A 23,749-nucleotide genomic window follows, 5' to 3' on the forward strand; every position below is an offset into this window, starting at 1 on the left:
TCCTTCCCTGGCCTCACATTTGGCCACCTTTGGGGAAGTCAGGGGCATCTTCTTTGCTTGTGGCCTCCCTAGAGCCAACTCCCTTCCCTGTGGCCTCCTCCCAGGCCCAGGTCCCCAGCATGGAGTCCCCGGAGGACATCCTGCCATGTCCCAGTCTCAGGTGGTACTTGGTAGCCTCAAGAAGGGACCCTGGAAAACCTGGGGGCACAGGCCAGTCTAGGGGCAGCTATAGAGGCAGTTGAAGGGTCCTGGTGCACCCCTCACACAGTGTCTTCAGCTTCCTTGTCCCCAAGTTACAAAGGCGCCCTTCTCCCCATCTCTGCCTTGCTGCTGCCGCCTTGGCCCTTCAGCTCCAGCTGGTGCCCCAGGAAGCCCAGCCCACCAGTGCCTACATGCATCCCATGATGCCTTGTGGCAGCCTCCATAACCTTTTTATTCCAGTGTGCTGCTGGGGTGCCAATGTCCCACAGGATCCCTGTGTTGCAGGCGCTCCCGGAGGCCCCTCCTCAGGCCCTATGTTTTCATCGCAGCCTTCACTTCCTTTACAGCGCTTCTCATAGCCGCAGTTATGATCTCTGCTTCATTCACGTGGTCACTGTCTCTTCCTCACTAGACTGAGGTCACCAGAAGTCGGGGACTGTGTACTTTTCTTATCATTGTGCCCCATTAAGACAGATTCAGGCTGGGTGTGGTGGCACTTGCCTGTAATACCAGTATTCAGGAGGCAGAGGCAGGAGGATTGTAGAGAGTTGAAGGCCAGCCTGAACCACATAGTGAGACTCTGTCAAAAAAAAAAAAAAAAAAAAGATTTAGGGGCTGGGGTGTAGTTCAATGGTAGATAGCACCTAGCATGTGCCAGGCCCTAGGTTCCATCCCCAGTGAGAAGAAAGAAAAAAGGCACTAGGTTATGCCTCAAAACGGGCAGACTTCAAATAGCAGTAATTTAAAGTACAAGTTATCCACGTCTGGTAGGGGACCTAATGCCACCTTCAACACACAAGGTTGGAACTTCACAGTGCACAATGGCTGCTCCAGCTCTAGCTTCTGTGCTTACACTCTGTCTAGTTCAAAGGAGATCTCAACACCATTCTTTTAAAGAAAACTACCAGGAAATAGGCCAAACCACTTCTACTGCCATCTCATTGGTCAGAAGTTGGTCATGTGAGTTTACCTAGCTGCAAGGGATTCTGGGAAATGTAGTCTTTCATCTAGGCAGCCATATGCCCATGTAGGATTAGGAGATTCGTTCTTAGGGAGAAGACCTAGCAGCCTGAATCACATCTCCACTCTTAGCCAGAAATAATATATCTGACATATATTTAATGCATTATAATCATGCACTTACTCCTTGCATTTTCCCTCAGGTGAGAGCAAGCAGGAGTGGGTTAAATCACCTGTGTAGCCAGGCATGGCAGCACACACCAGTAGGCCCAGCTCTCAGGAGGCTGAGGCAGGAGGGTCACTGGGAGTTCAAGGCCTGCCTGGGTTACATTTTGAATTCAAGGCCAGCCTGAACCACATAGTGAGATCCTGTCTCAAAAACCAAACAAAAACATTCTTGTCCCAGACACTCTGACGTTATGCAGCAGGTGGGCTTTGAACCCAGGGCCACCTGGACCCAGCGCTGGTGCCATTCCACTTCCCATTTCTCTCCATATTTTGTGGCTGTAGAGTGAAGGCCAGGCTCAGCTGGGCTGCTTGTGTGTTCATGTGCCTCAAAAGGAACAGGATAGGGCGTCAGGCAGTACAGAGCCAGGGTGGCCCCCTACCAGGCTCCTGGGGCCCTGGATCTGCGGTGGGGAAGCACAGCCTCCTTGACTGATCTCCAAGAAGCCAAGAGACACTGCCTGGCCAGGAGTCCCCGCTCCACCCGGTCTGTGTCTGCCCAGGGCTCTTCCGGGAGGTCTCCCTGCTCTGTCTGGGTTTGGTGCCACAGGAGCCCTGGGTACTGAATTCCCTGGGTGTCTCTGCCCCTATGCTGTCACCAGAGGTGGAAACACCGGGAATGCTCTTCCCAACCAACTTCCCGGATGCACTGAATTCTCCCCCACTGTGCCCTGGGCTGAAGCTCTGCTCCGTTCCAAGAACGGGAGCATGCACATCAGTCATGCCAACCAGCAGGGAGGAACTGGAGACTGGGCCAGGCCTGGGAGGAGCTGGCAGCTGTGGGGAGGAGCCCTAGGCAGGGGATGAGATGAGCATGCTGTAATCTCAGCACCTGGGAGGCTGAGGCAGAAGGATCGCCAATGAGTCAAGGCCAATCTGGGCTATATAATGAATTCTCTGCAGGATCCAGGGTCTTCAGGTAGAGGGGAGGCTCCATGAAGACCTGAGTCTGTGCCCTGGACCCCAAACCACCCTTAATCTGTGGTAGATGCTGGAGAGCTCAAAATCCACATCCATTCCTGGGCAGGGGGCAGCGAAGATCATCACTGGGACTGCAGAGCGGGGATCCCTGCTCACAGCTCCCTGGAAGTGCCCTCGGCCCAGGACACAGAGTCCCCTCTGCATGGCCCTGCAGGAGGCCTAGTTTCCCTGACAGCCTGGCCCCTGAGTCTTTCTGGCTCCAAGCGCTGCCGCAACACAATGCCATCTGGGCTTGGCCTATTGGCCCCCAAAACTGTGAACCAAAAGCACCCTCTTCTTCACAAAGCACCAGGCTCCAGCTGAAGCGGGCCTAAGTCAGGACCTGGCCCTCAGCTGGGTGCCAGCAACTGTTGGCTTTGAGGAGGGGGCTGGGGCCACAAGCCCAGGATTGCTGGTGGCCTGGAGACACCAGAACAACAGGACACCCCTTTTCCCTGGGGCTGTGCATCCCATGGACACCCCGACCTTGGGCTCCCCAGGCCCAGGCTGTAAAAAAACACATTTGCATTGTTCAAGCCAAACTACTTTGTTCATTAGTTACAGGAACCAGGGGAAACTGAGGCAGAGGGTCCACCAGCCCTTCTCCCAGTTCTCAGCCAGTTCTGATGGTCCAGGAAGACAAAGAGACAGTGCATGTGGCTTTGCTCTGGAAAGTGACCAGGCCACCCAGGAGTCCTGTCTGGGACTTTCCATCCAGGACAGCCCAGGAATCCAGTGCAGCCACTGGGCCAGAGGCAGGAAAATGTCCTCCAGGGCAGCACAGCTGTGCCCTAGAGTCTCAGGGGGTGACACCCCCATACATGTCCGCTCACCACACCTCATCTGGGCCAGGTGTGTGGGGCTCTCGGGAGACAGGTGCTCCGAATCCACAGCAGGTGTGCGCTCAGGTGTGTATGGGTCAGTAAGTACCCGGGTGTGTTCCACAGGCCTTGAGCATCCGGAGCCATGTTCTCTGCAACTTCCCGGCCTCTGGGTCTCCGGCCTCCCTCCCCCGCCCACAGCCCCCACACGCCTGGGCCCTTCCTCAGTCTCCTACAGGAAGCCAGAGGCCACCCCATACCCACTGTGGGTGCTCAGTACAACGCGCAGGGTGTGGGGAGCGTGAGCTGCTTCCCACAGGAGGGGCATCCCAAGTCCCAAGGTGTTGCCCTGCGCTCAGCACTGGGACACAAGTGACCTGTCAGAGCGCGGGCCAGGAGGGGGCCGAGGGAGGGGCCGCACTATGCACGGATACCGCGGGTTCTGTGGGGCGCAGCGGGGACATTGGGGCCACTTCCTTCCTCCCTGACCTCGCGTGACCTCCGCCCTGGCCAGGGCCCCTGCGCTGAATGGGAGGAGGGGCGGAGACCTGGCTGGGGTCACAGGGTCACAGGGGAGGGGCCGGAGGGGAAGGACGTGCCCTACCCCCAGCTCCTGCTGGACCAGGAGATCAGAGCAGAAGTGGCGGCTGTGCGGCGCTGAGCGGTTTCTGTGCCTCTGCCCCCGCTCTGTGTGTGTGTGTGTGTGTGTGTGTGTGTGTGTGTGTGTGCGCGCGCGTGTGCGCGCGCGTGCGCGTGTGCGCGCGCGTGCGCGTGTGCGCGCGCGTGCGCGCATGCAGGCGTTAGTGAGCAGTTTGCAGGCAGCCTCACACCACCAGCTCAGTGGCTGCTTCCCGCCCTCCCTCCTTTCTGCTCCTTTCCTTGGGTCCCTCCCTCCTGCTTTGGGGACCGTGCAGTTTCTCCCCAGCACAACCTGATAGGCTGGGACAGCTCTGTCCCCCTTGTCTCTGTCTCCCCGCCCAGCAGAGTCCCGGGCACCAGGAGTTGCTCAACTGATGTTTGTAGAATGAATGCATGAGTGTCACTGCAGGCCAAGCATTTCCTCTCCCTCAACCTCAGGTTCCTCATCACAGAGGAGGCTCCCCTGGCTTCAGGGCACAGGTTTCCTGCCCCGCAATGCCCTCTGTCTAGGGCTGTGCCCTCTCCATCCTGCCCAGCCTGGAGCCAAGGGTGTGCTGCTGCCCCCCAGCTTTCTCATCCCCTGCAGGGGGGTCTTCGAGGGTTCTCGCTGAGAGTGGGAGTCGCACAGAGCCAGACGTGGTCAAAGGGGCTGGGCTTGCTCCTCGGTGGTCCTCAGGGAGACCTCTGGCCCCTTGTCCACCTCCCCACTGCGGCCTCCTCTGCCCAGGAAGGGAAGGCTGTCTGGAGCGAGGTTCTCCCGGAAAGATGCGATTCCAGCCCTGTCCTCAGGGGGGGGGGGGGGGCTGGGCCGTGGCCTGCAGGGGGAGCCCCGGAAACCCTGTGAGGCTGGTGTGCAGCAGGGATTAGGAGGACAGGAGAGAAAGCGGTGTGTGGGTGTGTGCGTGTGTGTGGGTGTACATGCGTGTGTGTGTGTGTGTGTGTGTGTGCGCGCGTGCATGTGCAGCTGGAGGGAGAGGAGCCCTCAAAGGCAGGAGGGGAGGGAAGGCACGGAAACCTCGGCGCTGCTGCAGCCATCAGAGGAGACCCAAGGGGCGGCAAGGGCCGCAGAGGAGGCTGGAGGGGAGGCTGTGGGGACAGAGATGGAGGAACTAGGCGCACCTGGGGCAGAGCTTGCCCTGCCTGGACACAGCCACCGCCTGGTTGCTGCCCTCGGTGCACCCTTGGCCTCAAAGACCTCAGGCTGCCACTGCTGTGGTGTGGCCTGTTATCCCAGCCCTCGGGAGGCTGAGGCAAGAGGATCTCGTCAGATTCGAGGCCAGCGTGGGCTCCACAGTGAACCCTGTCTGAAAAACGCAGGAACAAAATGCCTCGGTGTCCATGAAGAGGAGGGATGGAGACAGACACATGTGCCTGGGTGTCTAGGGTCCTGTGCTAAAGGCCAGAGCCACGTGCAGGGGCCCAGAGTCCTAGCCGCTCCACAGGCTGACTCTCAGGTGTTCAAGCCAGCCTGGGCAACATGGTAAGTCTCTCCCTCTCTCTGTCTCTCACCCTCTCTCTTTTTCTCTCTCTCTCTCCCTGTCTCCTCCCCCAGTGTGGGGATTGAATCCAGGGCCTTCACACCGATCGCCAGCCCTTCCCTGCTTTTTATTGTGAGACAGAGTCTTGCCATAGTCCATAAATTGTCCAGGCTGGATTTGACCCTGTGATTGTCCAGCCTCAGCCTCCCAGAATGCTGGCCTGATGGCTGTGCACACTGTGCCCTGTTCTTTCTTGTTTGGGCCTTTGCGCTGAGCTGTATCCCAGACCTTTTTACTTTTTATTTTGAGACAAGGTTCGTGTGAGTTGCTGCACTGCGGTGGGGATTACTGGCCTGCACCCCTGGTCCCCAGTAGTAACCCTGCTTTTCCTGCTGGACCAGGGCCTTGGCCCCAAGTCTGTGCTGTGGTCAAGGCTTGGAGTCTGGGGGCCGCATCCCACATCCAGTGGAGCCCCTCCCCCCATGGCCTCAGGGCAGCTGCTACACTGACCACCAGACTCCCCTGCAGATGGCCAGCTGCCGGAACCCTCCACAGTGGCAGGATGAGGGGACTCGAGGTCCCCCGTAGGCCACTCCTCCCTCACAGGTGGGCAGATGAGAGCTCTCCTGCCTTCCTGCTTCTCCTGTTCCTCTCTCAGGGACAGGAGATGTCTTGGGGTGATGTCCTCGCCAGATTGGGCACGACTCCACGGCGGAACTGTCCTGGGTCACCCAGGGGTACAGGGGGCGAGGGACCTGCCTGGGTCACATGGCAGACAGAGTCCAGTCCTAGATCCCGAAGCATGGCTAGCTGGGCCAAACCCTGAGAGCAGGGCAGGTGGGGCCCTCCCTGATCACGCGGCTCTTGGGGCAGAGCCCTGCGCTGAGGTTCAGTGTTCTCCTCCTACGCTGAGTCACCGCCACTCCTCCCCTCCTGGGGCTGCGGCTGCTGGAGGTCGAAGGGCCCAGGCTCCCTCTTCTCCCCACCAGCTGTACTGTGGGGATGGAGAAACTGAGGCAAGGTCCCTCCAGGTGGGGCTCCATACACAACCCAGGGAACCCCCAGAACCTCACGTCCCGCACACCCAGCTCACTACCCACCACCTCCCCGTATGCCAGGGGACAGCTTTTGGAGACCTTGAACGCCGCGCCTGAGGCCCTTTTGGAGACCCTTTTGAAGACCCTTGAATGCCGAGGCTGAGCTCTGCAGGGCTCCTGTGCAGCGCACGCCCCGCCCACCGCCCGGCGCCGCCGCCTCCTCCGTTCGCTCCGCTGGGTTCCTCTCCGTGGCCTCTGTCGTCGTCGGCTCATCGTTGACATCCTGTGCTGTGCATGCATGAAAAAGCGCGTGGCCACGCATGGGACCAGCCTGAAGCGCTGTCTCACTGCCTCCGAGCGACACCTCTGTGGTGGGCCTGGGACCAAGCCAGGCCCCCTTGGAGAGAAGGGAAACTGAGGCACACTGGAAAGTGGTGCAGTTTGGATTGGAACTCGGAGTCCTGGCCCTATCTGGTCCTCGCGTCCCCAAGTCAGAGGTGGCCTGCGCATCCAGAAAAACTCATAGGTGAAGCTGGAAGTGATGGCGCACATCTGTAATCCCAGCATCCAGGAGGCTGAGGCAGAAAAATCACCTCGAGTTGGGGGCCAGCCTGAGCCATGTAGGAGACTTTGTCTCAAAAAGCAAAACAATAAAACGGGCGGGGCCAGGTCCGTGCGGCTCCCGCCCACGGGTCCCTGGGCCTCCCCAGTGCCCTAGAAGCCTCTGCGCGCCGTGGAGCCGGGGCGGGAGCGTCGCGCTTCCCTCGCCCGGGGGCGGCTCCATCGATCGAGCGCGGCGGCCTTGGTCGCCGCCGCCGCGCAATTATCGGGGAGAAGCTGGGGCGGCCGCGGTGGCGACGAAATGAGTTATCGATCCTCGCGGGCAGGCGAGCGGCGGCTGCGGACCCGGGCGAGGGCAGGCGGTCCCGCCCCCACCCATCGACCCAGCCGCGCCCTATGGCCCGGGCACCCGCGGGGCCCTGCGGCCGGGGTTAGCGCTCGGTGGAGCCTGTTCACTGACCTCACCCCCAGCCTTTTTCATTTTTATTTTTTGCTGTTTTTAATCTTGATGGCGAGTGCAGTGGTGCACGCCTGTAATCCCAGCACTGGGGAGGCTGAGGCAGGAGGGTCGCTGGGAGTTCAAGGCCACCGTGGGTCACATAGTGATCTGAAGTCCAGCGTGAATGATCCTGTGAGACCCAGTCTCAAAAACAAACAAACAAACAAACAAAAAAACCAGCAAGCAAACACAAACACACACAAAATAGGCATTTTTAGGTTTAAATATTCAGGTTGTGCTGGAACTCGTGATCCTTCTGCCTCAGTCTCCCACAGTGTTGGATTGACAGGTCGAACTAACTGTTCAGGGTTTTTGTTGTGTTTACACCACTGATTCTTCCTGTGAACTCAGAACATCAAGTCCCTGGTTTGCAGGTGAGAACATGAAGCTCAGAGAGGGGAGGTGTCCGTGTCAGCACAGGAAGCAGAGACCTCAGGACCCCAGCACTGGCTCCTGGAGGGGCTGTGGGAGGGGGTAGCTGTGGCCTTCAGGGCACAGGCGAAGACAGCTAGGGGTGACACTGGCACCTGAGGCCCTGCCAGCCTGCTGGGGAGGTGCGGTCAGCATGTGACCCCAGTGTGGGGCTTGAGCATGGTCCTGACCCTGCCGAGTCTACAAAGAGTGGCTGAGGGCTGGGGATGCATCTCAGTGGCATATGCATCTGCCTGGCAAGTGCAAGGTTGTGAGTTCGATCCCTGTTACCAAAGAAGGGTTGGAAACCCTGTCCCTAAGTCTCTCTCAGGCTCCAGCACCCACCTGCTTGGCATGGTGCAGCTTCAGCTAGGAAATGTGCTGGGCAAAGTGGCCACAGCTGGGGACAGGATCATCTGGCCCCTTGTGCCCTCCCAGATCCGGAGGAAATGCAGGATGAGGCTGCACACACCTGTAATCCGAGCATTTGGGAGGCTGAGGCAGGAGGAGTTGGCTAATGTATGTTTACACGTGTGTAAACAGCTGCACGTGTGCACACCGGCCTACGTGTAACTCCACGCAGCCGTGTGCAGGCCTTGCACGCGCCCTACCTGCCTGTGTTTGTTTGCAGCACACGTCTGCGTGAGTGCACGCTTCTGTGATATACACAAGCATGTGCAGTGGCTTCACAGAGCCCCAGAGCTCCACGCATGTGCAAGCAATGACCGCCTGCACGGCGGCGAGACTCGGTGCCCACCTCCCCGGCGGCTCTGCTGCTTTAATTTTTGTTTTCGTTAGCTGGCGTCTGCCATGCGCCCTGACGCCGTTCCTCATGGGGAGCTGGTGCACGCGGACAGCGAAACACAACTTCGGCCTGCATTGTCTTTCTGTCCCTCCGTCCCTTCCTCCATTTCGGGGTGCCCTTGGCTTTGCAGAGGCGCCGCCTCCCTGCTTCCCACTTGCTTTTATTTTGCTCTTTCATGTCTGTGTCCTTGGGCACAGGGCATTGGAAGCTGGGTGCGTCTGAGCGTGGTTTCTTTTCCTGTGCACGCAGACGATTCTCCTGCACCCACACGTGTGCGTGCGTGCGTGCGCGTGGGCGGCTCCCGCGCCGCATGCCGTGTCCACCTCCGTGCACGCAAGTCCTGAACGATGTCCAAGCCATGGCCCGGGAAGGTGCTGGCCCGCTGCTGGTGCGCGGTGCTGACTGGGACCGGCGCTGGGGTCTTGGCAGGCGATGAGCTCAGGCGATGATGGGCAGGGTCCCCCTGCGGCTCCCCGGGCCCTAAGACTAGCAGGGGAGAAGACCTCAGGTGGCCTCGCCAACCTCCGACTTCCTGGGCCCCTGGCCAGGGAGAGTCTCGGAGCCCTGGGGCTACAGGGATGCTCGGTGTCTGTCACTATTTTTTTTTTTTTTTTTGTCTGTCACTTTCTGTACGGCGGCCTCTGACAGGCTCGCTGGGGCCGGGCCAGCCTGGAGGGATCCGGAGCAGCAGTTCCTGGACTTGACCTCTAAGCACTGCCAGGGTCACTGGTGGCCGCTCTGTGGTCACAGCTCTGCCGCCACCTGGCTCCCTGCGTCCCTGCTGCCCTTCTCTGGCCCCTCCGTATCCCTTTTGGTTTTTTGTTTCTTCTCCCGGTGATGGGGACTGAACCCAGGGCCTTCGCACAGAGCTGCATGCCCTGCCTGAGTTTATTTTGTGAGATAGGGGCTAAGTCGTGCCCACAATGGGTTTTAACTTTCCATCCTCCTGCCTCAGCCTCCCAAAGGGCTGGGGTGACTCGTGTGCACCACACCCCGCCTTGCTTTGCCCCCTGGTTACTTGAAGCTGTGTCCTGAGCTTCTCTGGCAGTGCCCACCACCCCCGCACTCACTGGTCCTACCACCTGGATGCCAGACCTGTCACACCTGCTGCCCTGGGTGCCCTCGGCCCAGTGACCCCAGCGTTGCCCCATCTGCACGCTGCCCTCAGGTCCAGGTCCCCAGCCCGAAGCTGGGTCATCATTCTTGTCTCCATCCCTCCCCGCCTGCCTCATGGAGGTTTGTACCTGGGATTCCTTGAGCTGAGAGACTTCATTTCCTTTGGTCAGGCATGGGGCCCACATCTGTCATCCCACCAATCAGGAGGCTGAGGCAGGAGGATCACCATGAGTTTGAGGCCAGCCTGGGCTACCTAGTGAGTTTAAGGCCAACCTGAACCACAAAGAGAGCTCTTTGTCTCAAAAAAATAAAATAAAATAAAATAAAATAAGATTTCATTATGTTTGGGAACAGTTCAGACATCATCCTTTCTGGTATTTTTGTGGTTTTGATTACTTTGCTGTTTTGTGTAGTTTCGTAGGGAGGCAACCCCAGCTCTCACACGTGCCTGGCCACTGGGCTACACCCAGACCCTCGGGTCATCCTGGCCCCTTCTTACTTCCCTGCAGGAACCCGAGTTCTCCACAGTTGGGCTCTCTGGGGTGACCCTGTGGCTCGTGGGTTCTCTGCTCCTCCTTTCTCTTCCTCTTCTTTTGGATTATTTTTTCTTGGTTTGTCTGTTTTGCTTTGTTTTGTTTTGATTCATTGAGACAGGGCCTCACTATGCAGTTCAGGCTGGCCTTGAGCTCACTTTGTAGCCCAGGCTGGCCTCAAACTTGCAGGGATCCTCCTGCCTCAGCCTCCCGAGTGCTGGGATGACAGGTGTGTGCCACCCACCCAGCTCTTTTTCTTGTTTTCTGAGATGGGGTCATCCATGTCTCCACTTAACTCTGTGCAGATATGGAATGTGATTTAATAGCTGGTGTATAGTCCTTCTCTAAGGAGGCTGAGGCAGGAAGATCTGATAGTTCTAACATCTGTGCCCAGGCTGGGTTGGCTTCAGTCCATTCATTAGTCTCTGCTTCCTGGGTCCTATCTTTATCTTTGGCTTTTTGTTTTGCTTGTTTTGTTTTTCTGCTGGAGACTGAACTCAGGGCCCTTACACTGGGTTCCATGTCCAAAGCTTTTTTATTTTTCGTCCTAGGGTAGGGTCTGGCTAAGTGACCAAGAGACCCAGGCCAGGCCTGAACTTGTTATTCTCCTGCCTCAGCCTCCCAAAACGCTAGGATTACCAGTGTGCACTGTCACACGCACCTTCTGGGCTGCCCACCTGGTATTTATGGAGTTAGTGTTCGCAGTCTAGCCGGGGAGGCGCTGTTCCCAGGCCTGCGTGAGCTCCCGAGCTCTCTCCTCTGTCCTCTCTGGTGGTTTTTTCCCTACCTCTGACAGTGCTGTTGCAGATTTCTTTGGGTTTTCGGGCTGTTTCAGTGGGACAGTAGATGTGTCCTGCTGTTGCTCTGGAGTGGCCAGAAGTAGCAGTGAATTTGTTCACCCGCCTCCATTTCCAGCTGCTGATGGAGGCTCTTCCCTCTCCCCAGGGCATGCTCTGGCCTCTCAGATCTTTCCAGCCTGCAGAACTGACCCCAGCCTCCCCAGCTGCAAGCCTTCTGCTCCCCATGGTCTTTGGACTGAATTCTGTCTTAGTTACTTTTCTTGTTGCTGAGACCAAACACCAGATGCCTAAAGTTAAGGAAGGAAAAGTTTATTTAGCTTACAGTTTGTAGAGGTTTCAGTCCATGGTTGGCTGGCCCCAAGGCAGGGTGGCCTGGCACAGGGGCGACACAGGGAAGAAAGAGTTCATGGCGGGCAGGAAGCAGCAAAGTGACAAGGGCCAATCACTGGCCCTTCTGTCCTGAGTACCTTACCCAGGCTCCTCAAGGCTGGTAGTGATCACACCCTCCCCCAAGCTCCTGCCCCTCCCAGATGCGTCCAGGTGGCCATGCCTGGCGGGGCCTACCCGCAGGTCACACCTGATGTCACCATAGTGGTGGCTCTGCTGCCAGGCCTTGACGGACCCCAGGAAGCGGCCTCCTCTCAGCCAGGATGCAGGGGTGGTGGGGACTGCATGAAAGGGGAGACTGCTCTGAAATCCTCTCACTGCGGCCCCTGAGGTCCTGGCTGGAGCAAGCCTGTGTCAGGGTGGAGGGCACACAGGGCCACCCAGCCTCTCACCGCATCCTCCAGCCCCTCGGCCGGAAGCCAGGGCAGTGGGACCTGTCTCCTCCATCCCCTGCCCCCAAGGCAGGACCTTCCAGGTGGAGGGAAGGGGACAGGGACGACCCTGACCTCTCAGGGTTCTTTTCTCAGAAAGGTGAGAACTGGGACTCTGCCTCCGGCCTGGCCACACCACAGCCTCAGGGGACCCCTGGCTGGACTGGGCGGGGCAGGGGCCACACGAGCCTGGCCCGGGGCTTCTACTTCCTCCAGGTGCACGTCACAGTTGGTAAGAACCTGAGTTTGCGCTCTCTCTCCCTCACTGACTCTCTCTGTTTTCTGGCACAGGGTCTTCTCTGTAGGACAGGCTGGCCTTGAACCTGCTACATAGGCCACTCGATCTCCTGTGTCAAGCTCACACGTGAGAGGCCTCCCAGGGGTTGCACTTCTGGCCCTGCTGGGTTACAGAGCACTTTGAGGTCTGTCTGGCCACCTGCCACCGAAGGCCAGGCTGGACACTGGAGGCCCCATGGCAGAAGAGCTGGCCTTTCAAACACAGAAAGCCCTTTCCAGGCCTCCACAATGACAGAGTCCAGTGTGACAAATGACAGTAAGGTGCCACTGAAGTTGGGAAGGAAATCGACACCAAAGGGCCGCTGGCCATGTGGAAGGATGAAGATGGTGGAGGAGGGGTGACAGGTTGTGTCAAGGCCCTGGGGCAGGTGGTAGCAGAACACATGTGAGTTTCACAGGGCTGGGTCCTCAGGGCACAAAGAGGCTGCCAGGACCAGAAGGGAACCAACTGGCCAGTTCACATCATGTCCCCTTCTTGTTCGGTATGGAGCTCCTCCCATCTCTGTGTGTACTCCAAAATCCAGTGTGGCACGTCATATGAGGATGCTTAAAAATATAGGTGAAGGGCTGAGGATTTAGCTCAGCGGCATAAGCACCTGCCTTGCAAGCAGGCAGTCGTGAGTTCGATCCCCGGTACTGATAAAAAGAAAAAAGACAAAAAATAAAAAAAATATATAGATGGGACATGCCTGTCATCCCAGCTACTCAGGAGGCTGAGGTAGGAGGATCATGAGGAAGCCTAGCTGGGACAACTTAGTGAGACCTTGTTTCAAGATAAAGCATCATGCTCCAGGGGCTGGGGATTTAGCTCAGCGGCATAAGCACCTGCCTTGCAAGCAGGCGGTCATGAGTTCAATCCCCAGTACCTTTTTTTTTTTTTTTGGTCTTTTTCTTTTTTATCGGTACCAGGGATCGAACTCACGACTGCCTGCTTGCAAGGCAGGTGCTTATGCCACTGAGCTAAATCCCCAGCCCCAAACCTGCATTTTAGCAACATTCTGCTGTAATTCCTTGCCTCCCTGTACCACTGGCTGGGGGCTTGGTGGCTTCAAACACCAGAAACGTGCTGTGTCGTTTTTTTTTTGTCCCAAGCCAACCTCCAGGGTGGCCTGGGCTCCCTCTAGAGGCTCTGGCAGAGAAGCCTCATGTCCAGCCACTTCTGGCTTGCAGTGGCCACCAGCAGCCCTGGGCTTGTGGCCCCACCCCTCTTCACATCAGCCTTTCCTCTTCTCCATCTGATCCTCTTACAATGACCTCTGCAGTGACACCTGGGACCCCACCAGATCACCCAGGTAATCTCCCTAGTTTAAGGTCCTTAATTTACTGCACAACTGCCATCCCAAAGGAAGGCTTGCAAACCCAGGATGGAACTGGAGGGTAAGGGAAGAGGCCTGGGTTCCAGAGCTTGCTTGCTTTGCCCCATCCTAGAGGAATGTCACTTTTCTGAGCCTCAGTTTCCTAATCTGTAAAGTGGGTACACTATTTTTGTTGTTGTTGTTGTTGTTTTGTGGGTACACTATTGATGTCCACCCAACCGTTTTTTTTGGAAACAGTTTCACTATGTGGCTTTGAACTGGTGATCCTCCTGCCTCAGGCTCCCGAGTGCTGAGATTACAGATATGCACTACCACACCCGGTTCTGCATTTCATTTTAATTCATTTATCCTCTTTCTTGCAGACTAAGAGCACCCTGAGGACCTGGGCCATTTTGCCTCTTGTCCCCAACACCTGGCACAGTGCCTGGCAAGAGCAGGGCCTGGTGATTAACAGGGAAGAAGAGAACACACATAAATGGCCTAGCACACTGCTGCCACGTAGTAAATGCTCAGTAAACACAATTACAGGCTCGAAACTCCAGTATAACAGCTTTAGGTGCCTTGCAGTTCCTGGGCTTTGGTGAGAGGTGGGATGCGGTCGGGACCCCCTCCTCCTGAGCCATCTTCTGAGCACTGTTTGCTGGGGCAGATGGCGAAGGGTCCCACCTGGGGATGAGTTGTGGAATTGGGGGTGCAGGGCTAGTAAGTGCCAGCATCCCATGAATCCTATCACCCTGGGCCGTATGAGACCCACGATCCCTGGCCCTTCCTGGCTCTGTGACGATCCGCTTTGCCCTTTGGAGGTCACTGGTGGCCTCAACAAGCCCTGGGCACACAGTGGGCTTCGGTGGCCTAGGAAGGCGCCAGGCCTCTCTCCACCACGGTGGCCTGCAAAGACCCAGAATCTGGGGATTCCGCCCCAGACGAAGGCACGCTAGACAAAACGGGGTGGGGGTGGGACGGAACGGGGGGGGGGGCGGAGGGAAGCGTGGGGAAGGGACGCGAAGGTGGGGGTGACAGGAGGCGCAGATGTACACGCGCCCAGCGGCGGGGGCGGGGCCTGCGCAGCGGGAGTGGGCGGGGCTAGGAGAGAACGGGTAGGTGCCTGCGAGGAGAGGCGGAGCCTCAGGGCGGCCGGGGAGCCGCAGGATGGAGGGGGCGGGAAGAGTGGGGCGGGGCTGCCGGAGTGGGCGGGGCTGGGACGAACGGGGCTGTGGGTAAAGGGCGGGGGAGGGGAGGAAGGAGGGGGGCGGGGGGGGCGGGGGGGGCGGGGGCGGGGCCGCCCGAGAGAGAAGGGGCTGTCTGGAAGCCTCAGGCTTTGGCAGTGGAAAAATTCTCCGCGGGCAGCCCTGTTCCGCGTGCGGGGAGCGGCCCAGCTCACCTTCCCAGCGCCCCTGTTCCGCCCCGGCAGGCCCGGGAGACAGCCCTGCTCCCCCAGATGCTAACGTCGGGCCCGCCCGCAGGCTGGGTCCTGCCAGTGGCTGCCCACGCCAGCCCCTGCAGTGGGTCGCGTCGCTCCGCCTGGAGAAAGGGGGGGGCTCCCATTCGCCTCCAGCCTTCCTCCCCTCCTGGGCCGCCCCACCTGCCTGGCACCTAGCTGCAAGCAGCGACCTTTTACCCCTCCGCAGTGCGCCCCTTCCCGTGCTCCTGGGCCACTATGGCTCCAATTGCCGCCTCGACCACCCTTGGGTGTAGCTAGGCCCTGAGGTAGGGAAGGGTCAGATTCCGGCCCTGGGGATGTCAGCGGGCCTTTCCTGTTTTCCTTAACATTCAGTATCTGTCTCATTTATCCCTGGGCGGGGAAGGAGACTGCGCTGACCAGCGTCAGCGTGGATCTGAGAGCTTTTTCTGCCCCCTGGCTGAGGGTGTCCTTGGACAAGTGTGTTTGTTCGTGTTGTTTTTTTTTTTGTTTTTGTTTTTGTTTTGTTCTACTGAAGATTGAACCCAGGGCTTTCATCCTGAGCTATATCCCCAACCCTTTTTTGTTTGTTTGCTTGGTCTTGTTTGTTTTTGAGACAGAGGCTCACTATGTAGCCTAGGCTGGCCTTGAACTCAAGGTAGTCTCCTGCCTCAGCCTCCAGAGTGCTGGAATGGTAGGTGGGCACCACAATGCCTGGCTGCAAATGTGTCTGAGGCTCATTTTGCCCAGATGTTAGAGTCGCAGGAAGAGAAGACCCTGGGGCTTAGAATCGGTGGGATGATTTAGGGAGCTGAGGCCGGGCTGCCGAGCACCTGCTCAGTGAGAAACTTCACACTGAGAAACCTCGAACCATGAAGGCCATAAACTCAGAGGGCAGAGGACCCCCCGCAGGCCAGGGGGTGGCCCGGCGCTCTGGGTGCAAACTCAGTCAGGGGTGCGAACCACGACTTCCTGTTCCCTTCTTCTGAAGGAGCCCAGAATCCACCGTCCTCTTCTGGCGGGACCCCAGGGCCTGCAGAGAACCACAGTGTGACCGTTGCACACCTGAGTCTTCACCGTTTGCCCTGAGCTGGGAGATGAGGTCTCCAGCGGTCCTGGGACAGGGGACACTTCCAGCCCTTCCTCAGGATGAGCAGCCGGGGGTCACAGAGTCCCCACCTATTAACATATGAGTTAATAAAATAACAGGGCTTATTTGTCAAGCACTAGACTAAAAGCGGTAGAGGGGCTGGGGATTTAGTTTAGCAGCATAAGCACCTGCCTTGCAAGCAGGTGGTCGTGAGTTCAATCCCCGGTACCGATAAAAAGATTTAAAAAAAAAAGTAAAAAAAAAATAATTAAAGCGGTAGGGTAATCAAAATGTGAGATGTTGGCTTAAGGATGGGCAAACAGATCAATGGGACAGAACAGGGAATCCAAAAATAGACCTGTGCATACCCAAGGGCGGAGAAAAACAACCACAGCTCTGACACCTGGGAAGAACACTCAGGTCTCGTTCGAGTCAAGAGGAAGGGATTGTAGGAACGTTTCTCTCCTGCTCCGAATGTTTCCCCACATGTAGAGGGAACTGAATCCTGCCGCACACTCCACCTCTGCCCCTTTCCCCCAGGCCTAGGAGGCAACAGCTGCCTCACCCAGTCCTCACCTGTGGTTAAGTGCCCTTTTCTCTGCCTGGGAGTCAGCTGCCCACAGCTCACTCCACCCATCTCCCCCACCACTCCCAGCACCACCACTGCGACCAGGAAAAAGTTGCCAAATGCCTATTCTCAGTACGAAGAAGCCCACTAGCAATACTGCTGTAATCCCAGCACTCAGGAGGCTGAAGCAGGAGGATCCCCATGAGTTCAAGGCCAGCCTGGACTACATAGCAAGACCCCTTATCACAAAGAAAAAGGAAGAGAGAAAGAAAAAAAGGTAACCTACAGCTGTCACAATGACCCTCATCCTTCAATCTTGTATCAGTTTTGGGTTTTTTTGTTTTGTTTTTTGCATTTTCTGAGACAGAGTCTTACTATGCAATTCAGGCTGGCTTTGAGCTCACTTTGTAGCCCAGGCTGGTCTCAAATTTGCAAGGATCCTTCTGCCTCAGCCTCCTGAGGGCCGGGATTACAAATGTGCACCACCATGCCATGGTCAGTTTTTTTTTTTTTTTTTGGTACCAGGGATCCAACCTACAACCTTGTGCATGCAGGTGCTTGTACGGCTGAGCAGTTTTTTTGTTTTTTAAAAATTATTCTTTTCTGGTGCCCTTGCTGCTGAATCTTTGTCTCATCTCTGGGCTCAGAATCCAGGGTGGGAAGGAAAGTTAGTTACTGAGCCCCTCCAAAGACCGCAACTGAAATTACATGGGACTATCTGATGGTACAGAAGAGAAATAAATGCAAAATAACATGTATGGAACGCAACTAAAATGACATTTACAGAGAAACACGGAGCCTTAAGTGCATTTGCTCTGAAGCAGGAATGACTTAAGCATACACGAGCAAAGCTTTCAACAAGGAAGATTTAAAAACAGTGGGAGAGAGGAAGCAATAAAAATGATATGAACTGAAAGGAAATCAACAATTTCAGAATGATCCACAAAGCCTAAAGCTAGCTGTTTGAAAGACAAAATACACAAACATGTTGGGTGCAGGCGCTCAACATACCATACCCCACCCGGGACTAAGGACCACGCCAGCTTCCGCAATGTCCCTCTCTTTTTTTTTTTTTTTTTTTTTTTGCTACATCCCTCTCTAAATTAGCCAACCCGTGCGCACCTCGTGCTCACTCCGTATTCGCCCCGTGCGGACTCTGTGGCAACCCCTGATTGGCCACAGCTGGATATAGTAGCCAGAGCCTGCGTCCTATTCCCGCCCTGCTTCCTCGTGGCAGCCTGTGATTGGTCACGGCCGAATATATAAACCAGAGCCTGCGTAAATAAAGCGGCAGTTCCTGTTACCACCTGAAGCGTCTCCTGTTTCATTGGGGCTGCGCGGGTCACAAACTCTAGCAAATTAATCCAGGGGATGCAGAAGAAAGTCCTAAATATCTAATAAGAAAGATGAAAGAGGAGCCAGGCACTGTGGCACACACTGGTAATCACAACTATTCCGGAGGCTGAGGCAGGAAGATCTCTCTAGTTGGAATGCAGCCTCAGCAATTTACCTAGAACCTGCCTTCAATTAAAAGGGTGGGGGATGTAGCTTAGTGTTCCCTGACTTCAGTTCTCACTATCGCTGAAAAAAGAGAAAGAATGAAGATACAGTTTGAAGAATCATAAACGAAAAGGAGAATTTGTAGGAAAATACAAGTGATCAAAATTTACTGAAATAGAAAAAACCCAATGATTATTAAAGAAAATAAATATTATTAAAGAAAATAAGTATTTAAATAATACCTGGAATCCTGGGTATTTACATAGTGCCTGTAATCCCAGCACTCGGGAGGCTGAGACAGGAGGATCATTGGGAATTCAAGACCAGCCTGGGCTACAAAGTGAGCTCAAGGCCAGCCTGAACTGCACAGCGAGACCCTGTCTCAAAAAGACAAAAAAAAAAAAAAAAAAAAAAAAGCCTCACTCTTGGTCAAGCATGAGTGTGGGCACCTATAATCCCAGCACTCCAGAGGCTGAGGCAGGAGGATCACCAGAGTTCTAGGCCAGCCTGGGCTACACAGCAAGACTCTGGCTCAAAACAAAACAAAAAATCACACCCTGCGACTGCCCCCTTGAAAGAATCTTGCCCTAGGCCGGACTCTAGCTGGGAGGAGGCTGGGAGTGGAACCAAAGGACTCTATCTTCCCCACCCCTAGGAATTTACCTGTGGTGTGCAATGAATACCAATGGGCTCCCTGCTCATCACTAATGCCCCTCAGGCACCACCCCAAACCTAAGCTACATGTATGCCCCCACACCGCGTGTCTGGCGGAGAGAATGCCAGCCCCTGGAGACAATGTCAGATCCCGGAGGGTCAGGAGTGTCTCCCCATATTCTTAAAATAAAGGTCATTTATATTTCATACTTCTTATCTTTTCAGCCAGGCTAGAATTCTATCACCCCTCACAAAGAAACCTATGTGCCATAGACACCAAAGAGACGGATGTCACTCAGAGGTGACAGAAAAGAGTGACAACAACAGCTGGAGACCTGGGCCCTGACCACAGTTCCGTGGTCACTGCAGTCTGCCCACGGCCGCCCACGCCCGCGAGCCTCCCCACGTGAGCTCATGAGGTCCGAGCTGCCTTTCTCCTGAGCAGATATCCTGCTGGTTTCTGCCCTCCCTGTCCCCGCAGCCCAACCCGGGCACCCCAGGACCGTGTCCCGCCGGCGCCCAGCCCCAGCACTCCGGTGATGCGGGTGACTGATGTCAGCCCCGATGCAAAGGACCTGGGGACCTGAAGGCTTCTTGGCCTTATCCAGAGTTCAGCCCTTGGGGACACAGGGCCTGGCGGGGGCGTGTTTTGCATCACCTTCCTGGTGCTTCCTGGGTGGGGGGTGGCGACCACAGGGCCCGGGCCACAGCAGCTCAACCAGCAGCTGAGAGAACTCACTGCAGAAAACAGTATCCGGTCAGTAATTATCTAAGCGGGAGCTAAAGGGTGCAACGAGCCCCCCCGGCTCTCTCCACAGCCTGGTTCCCTTCCTCTGCCTCCCCAAGGGGTCTGCAAGAAGCAGCCTGCGACCTTGACCCCTAGACTTGACCTTTGCCCTAGGAACTGGGGAGGGGGCTGGACCTGGTTCTTAGGGCTGCGCCCCACTCCCAGCGTGACATAACGGGCCAGGGAATGCCGTCCCTGTCACTGGGTCACAATGTCCTTGCTGGGCCCTTGCCCCTTGGGCTGAAGGCCTAGGACAGCTACCCAACACCTACATTTTTCAGATACAAAACTGAGGAGCTGGGGCTCCCCCTCCCTGCTTTCAGTGGTTGGGGAAGACTGTGGAGGGGACAGGTGACCGGCACAGCCCCCCAATGAGACAGGAGACGCTTCAGGTGGTAACAGGAACTGCCGCTTTATTTACGCGGGCTCTGGTTTATATATTCGGCCTTGACCAATCACAGGCTGCCACGAGGAAGCAGGGCGGGAATGGGACGCAGGCTCTGGCTAATATATCCAGCTGTGGCCAATCAGGGGTTGCCACAGAGTCAGCACGGGGCGAATACGGAGTGAGCACGAGGTGCGCACGGGTTGGCTAGTTTAGAGAGGGACATAACGCATTGCGGAAGCTGATGTGGTCTTATCGTCCTGGGCGGGGTGTGTTGAGCGCCTGCGCCCGACAGAGAGGGGTGCAGAAGGTTCTCTCCTCCCTATCAAGGGGCGCCGGGGAGCCAGGGCAGGGCCCTGATGCCCTCCAGCCCTGTCTGTGTCCCCCCAGTGTGCCCCTCAGAGGGCGAGATAACTGGAGACCCAGAGCACCCAGGACAATTCCGGAGCACTGTGATACTGGTACCTAGACCCCATCCCCCCCTTCCCATCTGGGGGACCCCCCCGGGAGGTCCCAGCAGCTGAGGGAGGCTCTGGAGAACCCTGCTGGACCGCTGGGGTCACAGGCAGGGCCCCCAGCTCTACTGTTTTAGTCTGGGTCTCATTGAGCAGTTCAGGCTGGTCTCTGTATCTTTTTCCCGGCCCCATCTGGACCCATTTCCTTCCTGTTTTAATCTTCTCTTTAGCACCAGGGACTGACCCTAGGGTCTCATGGGTCCTAGGCAGGTCCTCTACTGTGGTCCTATAGACTCCGCTGTTTGAAAACTCAGATTTTGACACAGAACCGAGATACACTGCCCAGAACGGCCTCGAACTTGGGGTCTGCCTGCCTCAGCCTCTCAAATAGTGGCACAAAGGCATGCGCCACCCTCCTTGGCAAGAATCACCTTCTCCAGGGTAACAAAATGAGCCAGGATCACACAGACTTTACGACCAAAGGTTTTGCAGAGTAGCTGCTGACCCCAAGTCTCCACTCTGGCAGAGCTGTGGACAGGCTTGCTGACGCGCAGTGGACCGGAGAAGACCCTGTGCCAGGATCCTGCTCGGCCTGGGGGTTATGTATGGGAGGACATGTAGGCAGTGTGTTATGGGGCGTTGCAGGGTCCCCCAAAGCCTCCTGCTCTTTCAGAGGCAGCTGAATCTCAGTGTGTGGCACTGGGATTAAGGCTGGGTGATTCCTAATCAGTCCACTGATTGGGTGGCACCGCCCTGTCCCCACAGCCTGGGTGCAGCAGACAGGACAGAGCGAGGCTGGGGCGTCTTCCTGCCTTCTGCCCAACACAAACTGTTTCTCCTCGAGATGCCCCCCAGCCCTGCCAGCCTGCTTGGGAGCCAGCAGATGAAGGACTAAAGCCAGCAGAACCTGGTCTCAGCAAAGAGAAAAGCAGCTGAGACACGGTGTGAGGCGAAAATGTGCGATGTTTACATTTTTAAATCATCTGTTACAGGAAAGACCTGCCAGCCCCTCAGAAGCCTCCCCGGGTCTGGAGCACCCACACTTCACCCCAGCCACTTTCTGCAGCAGCCCTGGGGGTCTCCACTCTAAGTGTCCATCCGACAGAAAGGCGGGTTTCTGGAAAGGAGGCCGGTGTCCTCACTGTGCCTGGTACTGGGTGACATCCGGCATCTGGCTCCCGCAGTGACCAAGGAAGGGGATGTTAGGACTGTGCTCAGGACACTGAGGCACCACACAAACCCGCTGAAGACCCTCAGGAAAGAGCACTGCAGAGCTGCTGCAGAAGCCAGTGAGGAGATGGGACCAGAGCATTTGAGGGGAGAGGTACTCGTGGCAATCTGTCTTTCGCTGTAGCGCATTTTAAATTTAAACATCAACCCTATCTTTCTGTCACCTTAGAGTCTTACTTTTCTCCTTGCTGAGATGAGACACCCAGCACCCAAAGTTAAGGCTCGGAAGTGTGTCTGGCTCATGGTTTGCAGGGGTTCAGTCCATTGCTGGTGGGCTCCAGGGCAGGGTGGCGTGGCAGGTGGCACTGCGCAGGAGAACAGGCCGTGGCAAAGGAGGGCGGGCGTAAGGCGGCTACAGTGAGGGAGCGAGCGGCAAGTGGCAAGCAATGACCCGATAAAATGTAAGTGTCCTTATGTTTTACCCAGGCCACCTGGCCTTAGCACAGGCAGGACACACACCCAGGCTGGGGCACCCTTAATCCTACCCGGAGCTATGCAGTCAGCACGGAGGGACTCACCGGCAGCTGCAGGAGGGTTCAGGTGACTGTCAGCAGGGCCCATGGTCCCACTGAAGCAGTTTTTGTTGTTGTTGTTTGAGACAGGGTCTCGCTCTGCAGTCCAGGCTGGCCTTGAGCTCACTTTGTAGCTCAGGCTTATCGCAAACTCCCACCGACCCTCCTGCTTCAGCCTCCTAAGTGTTCGGATTATAGGCCTGTGCCACCATACCCAGCGCCACTGAAGTTTTAATTTGTGCAACCCCAATGGGTCCATTGATTTTTTTGAGGGTCTCCTATGTAGTTCAGCTTGGGCTTGAGCTCACTTTGTAGCTCAGGCTATTCTCAAATTCCCAACGACCTTCCTGCCTCAGCCTCCTAAATTCTGGGATTATATGCCTGGCCCTAATCCCACTGTGGGAAGGACTTGTGACAACCCCAGCACCCCTAAATGGGTTTTTTCCCATCAGGCCTCCAGGCTGAAGGTCCGGCTGAATTCTGCCTGGTCTCTGGGTCCCCCCACCCCGAATCTGTGCCACAGTAAAAGGGTAGCCATGTCTGCAATCCTGTATCTTAGAATTTATGCAGATTTGTAATGCCAGCATGCAGGAAGCTGATGCAGGAGGATCACCTTGAGTTCAAGGCTGGCCTGGGATGCATAGTGAGATTCTTTTTCAGAAAAAAAAAAAATGTGATTTTTTCTTACATGAGAAACTCAAAGTATAAATAAGATAAAGAGCAGCCTGAGTGACAGGTACTAGGAAGCAGACAGGTCTTCTGAACGCAGAGAAGGGACCCAAGATGGGGGATGTGGAAGAATTAGGGCTGCAGTGCGTGTGAGTGACCACTGTGGCCGTCTGTTGTTGCTGTTGGGGTTTTCTTTGGTATCACGGATTGAACTCATGACCTCATGCTTACCAGGCAGGCGCTTATGCCACCGAGCTAAATCCCTGGCCAATGTGGCCGTCTGTATCCATCACAGGCATGGACTGACAGAAACAAACATTGGAAGGGAGCAGGGCCCACAGAGGCACGGGATGCTGTGCCCTGAGGAGGCTTCAGCCGCCCAGGCCGCCTGGCTGTAACCGGGCCAGGGCGAGGTCCTCCACACTGCAAACAAAACTGAAAACCAAGAGTGAACAGCGCAGGGGAATATAGTTTTTTTTTTTTCTTCTGTACGTTTTTACTCTTTTAGGGGGGCAGAGGACAAGGTGTCATTTTGGAGTCCATGCTGACCCCAGACTCGGAGCAACCCTCCTGCCTCAGCCTCCTGAGTGCTGGGATGACAGGTGTGCACCACCAGGCCCGGCGGGACTTTTAATAAGTGAAATCCCTCGGGGACACGGTTTGTGTGCAGCTTCCCCGGTCACCAGTGCCGATCTGTGTGGCAGTGGTTCTGCCACTCTTGGTGTCGCCTGGCATCTCACCGTGAGCTGTGCCACGACCCGGCTGTACCTCTCTCCTCCCTTACCCGCTGTTTCGCTCTCTAAACTCTACTCCTCGCCACTAAACATGGTGGCTACATATCCCCTGGAAAGTTCCAGAAATAAAACACCCCAGGTTTTAAATCACCCATTTTCTGAGCGACACGAGGAGGAAACCCCGCCAAGTCCTGCCTGCCCGGGACCTGCCCCCTGGCCCTGGGGTCCTTCGGTTCTGATTTCCATCTTGGCTGTCTGATCGCCGTCACCCTGTGTGTGGCCTGTGTGA

General features: G+C 56.4%; 3 long non-coding RNA genes across 3 annotated transcripts in view; 1 reads left to right on the forward strand and 2 right to left on the reverse strand.

Annotated features, from left to right (window-relative positions):
* Window positions 1–409: 409 nt before the first annotated feature.
* On the reverse strand, window positions 410–1,116 carry LOC134474994 (uncharacterized). The gene is made up of 2 exons (XR_010045974.1): window positions 1,055–1,116; window positions 410–781 (listed from the first exon to the last, which is right to left on the reverse strand). It is a non-coding gene; the product is annotated as an uncharacterized LOC134474994 (long non-coding RNA).
* Window positions 1,117–3,727: 2,611 nt separating this feature from the next.
* LOC134474990 (uncharacterized) lies at window positions 3,728–7,041 on the forward strand. The gene is made up of 2 exons (XR_010045970.1): window positions 3,728–5,286; window positions 6,403–7,041. It is a non-coding gene; the product is annotated as an uncharacterized LOC134474990 (long non-coding RNA).
* A 4,298-nt stretch (window positions 7,042–11,339) lies between these two features.
* Window positions 11,340–23,749, reverse strand: part of LOC134474992 (uncharacterized) — a 35,389-nt gene continuing 22,979 nt past the window's right edge. The window contains exon 2 of the long non-coding RNA XR_010045972.1: window positions 11,340–12,797. This is a non-coding gene — a long non-coding RNA (uncharacterized LOC134474992). The remainder of the gene's footprint in view (window positions 12,798–23,749) is intronic.

This window comes from Cavia porcellus, unplaced genomic scaffold, assembly GCF_034190915.1.
Source record: "Cavia porcellus strain 051 isolate PalLab524CR breed Dunkin Hartley unplaced genomic scaffold, mCavPor4.1 scaffold_49, whole genome shotgun sequence".
Classification (NCBI taxonomy): Eukaryota; Metazoa; Chordata; class Mammalia; order Rodentia; family Caviidae; genus Cavia; species Cavia porcellus.